The following is a 7,288-nucleotide window of genomic DNA, read 5'->3' as shown; positions in this document are numbered from 1 at the left end:
GCAGAAAGCCAAATACTTTTTTTACTGGAGGAATTAGAATTCTGTTGTTGTAAATACAAAGCACTTTAATACCCCCGTTAGAATTTAGATTCCATTCATCACTGAAGTGCATCTTCTTCAAACACTGTGACACCTCACAAAAGTTGGAGTTCAATGTTGTGTGGCCCCCATCCTTCTGTAAGGACCATGTGATACCTCCCTTGCAAAAATCTTTGATTTTTGAAAACTTTATTTTCTGCCAAAAAGCCTTCAGCAGAAAGCTCCTGAATAGTTTACTTTCTAAAGCTTCATTCTGGAAATGGATCTCCAAATTCTCACAAAAGCAGGTTCTCCTGCAAGGTTTATAGGCTCTCCTGCTTCCTTTTGAGATCAGAAACAACAGATTTCCAGTATTGACACTTCCAATTCTCCAGTAATAACAAATATGAAATCAAAAAGCATTTATGGATAAATATTGCTAACTTTTTCTTACCTGAAAACTTTTCAGCACAAGATTTAAATGAAGATTTGAGATTATTCTTATTGCAAGAAAGCTCCTGTTTTGTCCCAAGTCCTTGACATCACAGGATCTTCTCAGCGTCTAAGAATTTTGTGGTGGGGGTAAAACACGTCAATGATAAAGCCTTTAAGGAGCCAGGACATAGTTTTTGCTCATACAAAACTGTCATTGATTCCAAATAATCTTAATGTGAGTTACTACACAGTGATAAAGGACTTAAGTATTCCCCAATAATATGCAGATGTTATCACTTCATGCAGGATATACCCAATCTGCTCATTTGCTATTTGTATGCAATGAAAAGTGAGGAATATGCATTTAATTACTGTTGTGAATCCTCAAAAGAGTATGGTTTAATTACTGCTAGACCCATAGTATAGACCCATAGCATAGTGCATTCTTTCCCACAGGAAAAAATATACCAAAAAACCAACATCCCCTGGCCCAATAATACAAAACCAAAGAGGAATTATTTGTCAGGAGTTATTTTCTATAAAGGTAAAAATACAGAAATGAAAAAGAAATTGGATTTCACTATTAATTTTTTAGCAGGTTCACGAGAAAACAAAAAGCACATGGTTAAAATAATTGGGCAATAAAGCCCTTTGGCTGTGAGAAATGACTCTCTGTTTTCAGCCCTGGCCCTCCAGCAGACTTCTTGTAGGCTGAAGAACTAAATATGTGAAAATGTAGCTCTTCCCTTTGGACCATGCTTTCACTTTTTTCTGAATACCTGTTGTGCCTACAAATATTTTGTTTTGGCACATGGTGGATTTTCTGCAGATGGGTATGGGCTGGACACACTAGAAAGGAGCCTTGCTACTCCAACAGCCCTTCACTCCTGCTCTCTGCTGTAGGGCTGCATGAGGAACGCAAGGGGCATCCCTGCCAGAGCATGGGAGGAGGGAACAGGCACTAATGGAGTTATGGTGTGGTTGGACCCTGGACACAGATACAGCGGGCCAGGACAGCTCCACCATTGTGCTCAGTAGGTGTTGCTCCTCTTGGTTTGCGTCAGGCTAATACTCCCCGGTTGCGATGACCCCTCCATGCTCAGGTCTGCAGGGCAGAGGTGGTCTCTCAACAGCGCCATTCTTGCTTGGTTTGGGACGTAAGGAGCTGTGTCTGTCACCACCATGTAGCCTATGTGACAGGAAGGGTTCAGCTAAATAGACCAGGAAATACTGCCCTACTGAAGCCAAAATATACCCATACTAATAAAGAAGATGAAGAGAATGGCTGATAGTGCTTCCCTGTACCTATACCTCTTAACTATCTCAGGTCAAATTCTGTCACATTGGTTGAAGACAGAGACTGGAGTTGCTTTCTCAATTCCATTGCTTTTTCCAGTGAAATAAGAATACACTGACCTATAGCCTCTAACCCAACAAGAAACAGCAAATATCAGTTAATGTTTGTAGTACCCTATTGTTGGAGCTTGTCTCTCCTCTGACCCTGAGTCAATGAAACTCCACTTTGGAACTGCAACAAGAAGAAGAAATGTAAACTAACAGCATTACAGGTCGTTAACCCAGAATACAATTCTCTCCACAAAATGTACGGGACAAGACAATGTTAAAAGGACACAACTGAACAGTCTGGTGTTCATTTTTAACCTCGTTGCCTTACCTCCAGTAGCACAACCAAATGTAATTACAGCCAGCAGCAAAAGGAAAATCAAGATCACAGACTCAATCCTGATTAAAATAAATAAATACAAAAAATATAGAAAGCATATGGGCACTGAAGAGCAGCATATGGATCACGTCCTGAAGTACAAGGCCTACCATATGCTTACAGAGCCTGATTCAAAGGAAAACCTTGCTCCCTCCTCCCGATGTCTTTGGCTAGGTCATGAATCAGCTGCCTCCCAACATCTTGTGCCATTGGGCAAGTTTGCTTTTGAATAATAAAGCAAGTTTCAGCTCAGCATGGGGAGAATCCCAGGTAGAAAATGGACAGATGGCTGGTCCTAGTTAAGCAGGCAGAGAGTGAGACAAAGCATTCCCCTTTGCCTTCTCTCAGGCCAATCTTTACATTGTGTCCTACACCAGCTGTATGTATCTAACCCTCTTTACCTCCTGTTTCCTTAAGAAAATAGTTCTTAATTTTTTTGACCTCCTGTGCTGACCTGCCATCCCTGCAGGGAATGTTAATGAGCTGTTAACATTGCTTGGGATATGGCATTCAACCAGTTTGTGGAGTTCTTTAGCCTCTTCCTACCAAAGCCCCTGTTTTTTCATGCTTCACTGGCCCTAACCAACCCCATCTGCCTGTAGATGTCTAGCATATGTTATGTGCCTGGCATTGCCCTGCAGGAAATGATGCCTTGCAGCTCTTTCGGTGTCTGGCATATGATAAGGACAATTTAGATAGCAATCAAGGAACAGGATTGCTCAAGTGTGGGGCTAGAAGAGGAAGAAGGAGACAGTGATGACTGGACCCAAAAGAGAGGATTTCCTGCCATACTGCAACTGCAGCAATGAAGGGAAGCGATAGACTGTCCTAGATGAATGCAAAGCTAATGCTGAGAACTTGAAAGAGCCAGGAAACACTAAGGTCTGCACTGCAGTATGAATTCCACAGACATCATACATGAAATGTATTTGTAATTATCAACTGTGTGAGTATGATCAAGGGGAGGAAACACAAAAGCTCCCTGCTCAGGGACACTTACTGACTTCAACAGATTGGGCCAGGGAACCAAGCTGGGTCTTGGCTCTTTCTGCACACAGGAGCAGTGTGTGCTCCAGGCTGGCAGTGGCTGCTGACAGCAGCACTGATGCTAGCCAGCTGCGAGGCCACCCCATCTCCTCACCCCAGCCAGCAGACCCTGGGGAGATGGGCCGAGGGCTGACACATAAGCTGACCATATGTCCAAGGAGTTTAAGGGAAGGGAGGACTCCTGTCTCGATGAGTGCATGGGGAGCCCAGACTGTCCATTGAATGTCTCTCTTCCTCTGGCTTTTGGCACAGCGCAATATTAAGTCTCACTTTTACAGTGGGCCCACTTACAGAGCATACACCGAGGCAGAACTGGGGTGTTTGGGTCAGTCTTCCCTACCAGGATCAGCTTTCCACTTCAGATTACTCCAGGATTGTCAAATCTAAGCATTCAAAAATCAGGACTCAGGACTTAAAAGTCATGGAGCTACTCTAAAAGAAAAAAAAAAATTTAAAAATTATTTTTCAAGTTTTAAATCACTATTTTTGCTCAAATTCCTAAATTTTGTCTTCTGTCTGAGAGGATCAGATATCCATCTAATTCTAGAAAGCCAAGAACTGTGGCTTTAGGAAAAATACTGAGAAAACCCAGGTAGGACTGACATTGAGCCACACTACCATCTGGTTTTTATGACAATACTAATGTTGATGTGAGAAAACTTGTATTTCCTGCCCTATGCTGTGGATTGAAACGGCTTTAAATTTGCATTAACATAGGGGGACTATTATTATTTCATTTCCTTGTTTATTTTGGAGTTGTTCTTATAAAAAAAGAGTGAGATGGACAAATAAGGACAGAAATGGAAAAGCTGGAAGCCTCCAACTGAATCATTCCTGTGTTACCAAAAAAATCCCAACAATTGCTCAAAGCTTGGAGTAGCCATAGCTAAAACCAAGAAGAAATTTCATATTGCAGACTTTTGAATCTTGAAGATGCATTCAGAGAGGACTAGCCTTCAAAATACAGCTCTACACACTACCCTAGCTCTACACTTAAGCTCCTTTCCAGTTCTGTGCTCAGCAATTAATTCTTTTCTGGAGCAGAGTCTGTTTCCTTACTTATGACAAATATTTTACTATACAAGGTACGACTCAAGCATGCAGAACAATACCCATTCCTCTTTACAGACAGATTTGCCTTCCTCACATTCTCATGCACAGCTAACCAGATTGCCATCACATACTCACTGAAGTTTTGCAAAAGAAAAAGGAAAACCTCCAAGAGAGCCAAGAAAAACAAAGCATGGTAACGGAAGGTGACTTACAGCTTCTGTGCTATGGAAATGAATCCCCTAGGAAAGGTAATGCTGGAGCAAAGTTCAACATTTTGACATAAAAAGTTCACTGCTTTATCACATTCCCCTTTAGGATTAGGTTTTCCACACACTTTAGATTATTTCACAGAACATATTGTTCTCCTATTTATGAAACTTGCCTATATATATGTATAAAATAGTACAAAACTGAATGATTCCTATTTATTAGAAATAGCTGTTAGGAGAATATGCTTTAATATAGCGGTATATGAAATATAAAAACCTGTTCTCCATTTCTTGCACAGATCAAGACTCTAGACAAATCCTGGTTTCCAACAACACACCACCAATTGGAAAAGTCAAGTCAGAATTTCACATAATTAATGCAGAGTAGGTGAATTTCAAAGGGCCTATCCCAATTCTATCCTTGACAGCAAACTAAAACATACTGAAAGCATAGAAAATGTTGCTAGGTCTGTAACCTGTACAATACAAGTTAATGTATAAGTCCCCCAGTGAAAAGGGTTCACCTTCTGCCAGTAGACAAAAAAGATAATTATTAAACAAAGTACTTCATTTTAATTCTCCATTAAAAGTTAGATTCATATTTAAAAATAAAAGGATTACTGAGAAAGATTTGACTAGATGTATGTCATCTTAACTGTGGCTGACGAGCTCACATTTCTTGTCTTTTATTGACGGCTAACAGATAGAGCGTCTTGCCAATTTTCACCCATTAGCTTACCTAAGTTCAGACAAGAAACAAACCCACATGTCATTTACCTGAAGTTATTGAGTAACTTGGTTTGCATCCAAAATATGCATTTGATCACATAAAGTTTGCTACTTGCTCCAGTGAAAACACTGTCAAATTTAAAGGGAAGAGGTATCAAGCAATAGTGAAAGCACCAGACTATGGATTTGGAATTCTGGTTATTATTTCCAGTTCTGTTATAGACTTGGCATATAACCGTGTAGGAGCAAAACATTAATCTTGTCATAGAATCCAAATCCTAACTAATCTACCAAACAGGATATTGCAACAGCTAATTAAATTGACTTTCAGATCCTCAGAAGGAAGAGGGTGCAGAAATGCCTTAGTATTTGTAAATTATAGATTAGGTTTTCATAGATTGACTCCCTGTGTTTTGATCCCCCTGCGCTTGAGCTGTGAACGCCTGCACACATCTGATGCAGCAAAGAATAGAGGCTCACATTTCAGTTTGAATGCAAAAGTGTAAAAATCTGTGCCTGTCAAGTAGAGGCATAAAAAATAAGTATGCATTTGGGTGGAAGCTGCAACAGAGGTTGGAAGTTGTCCACAAGAAAACTTATTTCAATTGGAGGATCAATTCATAACCGTACCCATCTATAAAATAGAATGGTTTTGTCAGTGAAACTACATTGCCTGGTTGTCTAGGTAAGCGGATCACACAAAGCCACAGCAGTCCTCTGTAGACTGTACTCTGACATGAACTTCAGAAGTTTGATGTTTGCATCAAGAAACCACTGAGTAACAGCAGAAATACAGGGGAAACCCCCAAGCTCTTCCCAAGTGAAAGCTATCACACTGATAAAGGCAGAAATATCCACTGTTAATAATGCTCTCCTGGAAGGCTGAAGATTTACAAAAGCTGACAACTAATTCTCACTCCAGCTAATTTGTGGTTCAAGAGGGAGGGAGGGAGTGTGTGTGTGTGTGTGTGCGCACGTGCGTGCGTGCAGGGAGCGCAGCGCCTCTCGCGTAATTCTGGTTAGAAGGAGCAACTGGGCAGGAGCCAGATCTGGATTATCTCAAACTGATAGAGTGAGCACACGTGTTTAGAAAGAAGGACGAGTGCCAAATATGCAGCTCCTCACTCTCATAAAACATAAGGTGTTTTATTTTTGCATCAGATGTTTCAAACACAATTGACTTCTATTAAGTTTCAGTGTAAAACACTTTGCTTTCCTAATGTAGCATGAACTTTTAACTGTGGCCATTTCAGAGACATTACATGGATACCATATTACCAAACTAAAAGATACACATTTGCTGTCTCTCAGAAAATCTTTCTTTTTTTTCCCCCTTTCTCTCTCACCCTGTCTGGAACCTGGACTTTTTTCAGCTTGTCAGCTCTTTCTCATTTATATCCATACATATGTTATAGGAATTTTCAAAAATATTTATTGTAAATATTATGTCCTTGTTAAGCCAAAAAGAGAGTTGGCATTGTTTTGTTTTGTAGGACATAAATAGAAAGGAACTGAAATAACGTGCTAACTAGGAGGTATTTACTGGCTCACGAAGTGTTTCATGGACATCAAGAAAGAGAATTTCCCTTCCATCATGAAGGTCAGCTAATCAAGTGTTATTTGTAGTGGGCAGTGCAGTTGTGTTCAAATACTTCTGGCAGAAGACTCATTGTTCTGCATTCACAATTACTGGAATATGCATCATGTTGCATTACTGACCAAAAAGCAGGACAGTATAAAGGATTTCATTTAATCAGGTGATGAGAAAGGCTGCTGATTAGTTGGCTACTTCTGGCTCACAGGCTAAAATCTGATTACAGGTTTTCTAACAGCAAATTATAGGTAAAGCCAAAGAAAAGTCAGAAATTTCAGCTGGCAAAGGTTCATGGGACTCCTTTCTTCACTTTTGATTCATAAGCAACTTTGTGCAGCCTGAGTTCCAGGTTTGCAACTCAAAACCTTACAAGCAAAAGCTGAATGCCCTGTTTCATGTCAAGCAAAAAGTGTTGCACATTCCTTAGGGGGGCTCCAGTGACAGTCACTTCAGACTCAGGGCTGCAGTTCCTTCTGAACT

This window comes from Egretta garzetta, unplaced genomic scaffold (assembly GCF_000687185.1).
Source record: "Egretta garzetta isolate BGI_Z169 unplaced genomic scaffold, ASM68718v1 scaffold188, whole genome shotgun sequence".
Lineage (NCBI taxonomy): Eukaryota > Metazoa > Chordata > Aves > Pelecaniformes > Ardeidae > Egretta > Egretta garzetta.
Note: the sequence above shows the minus strand (reverse complement) of the source record.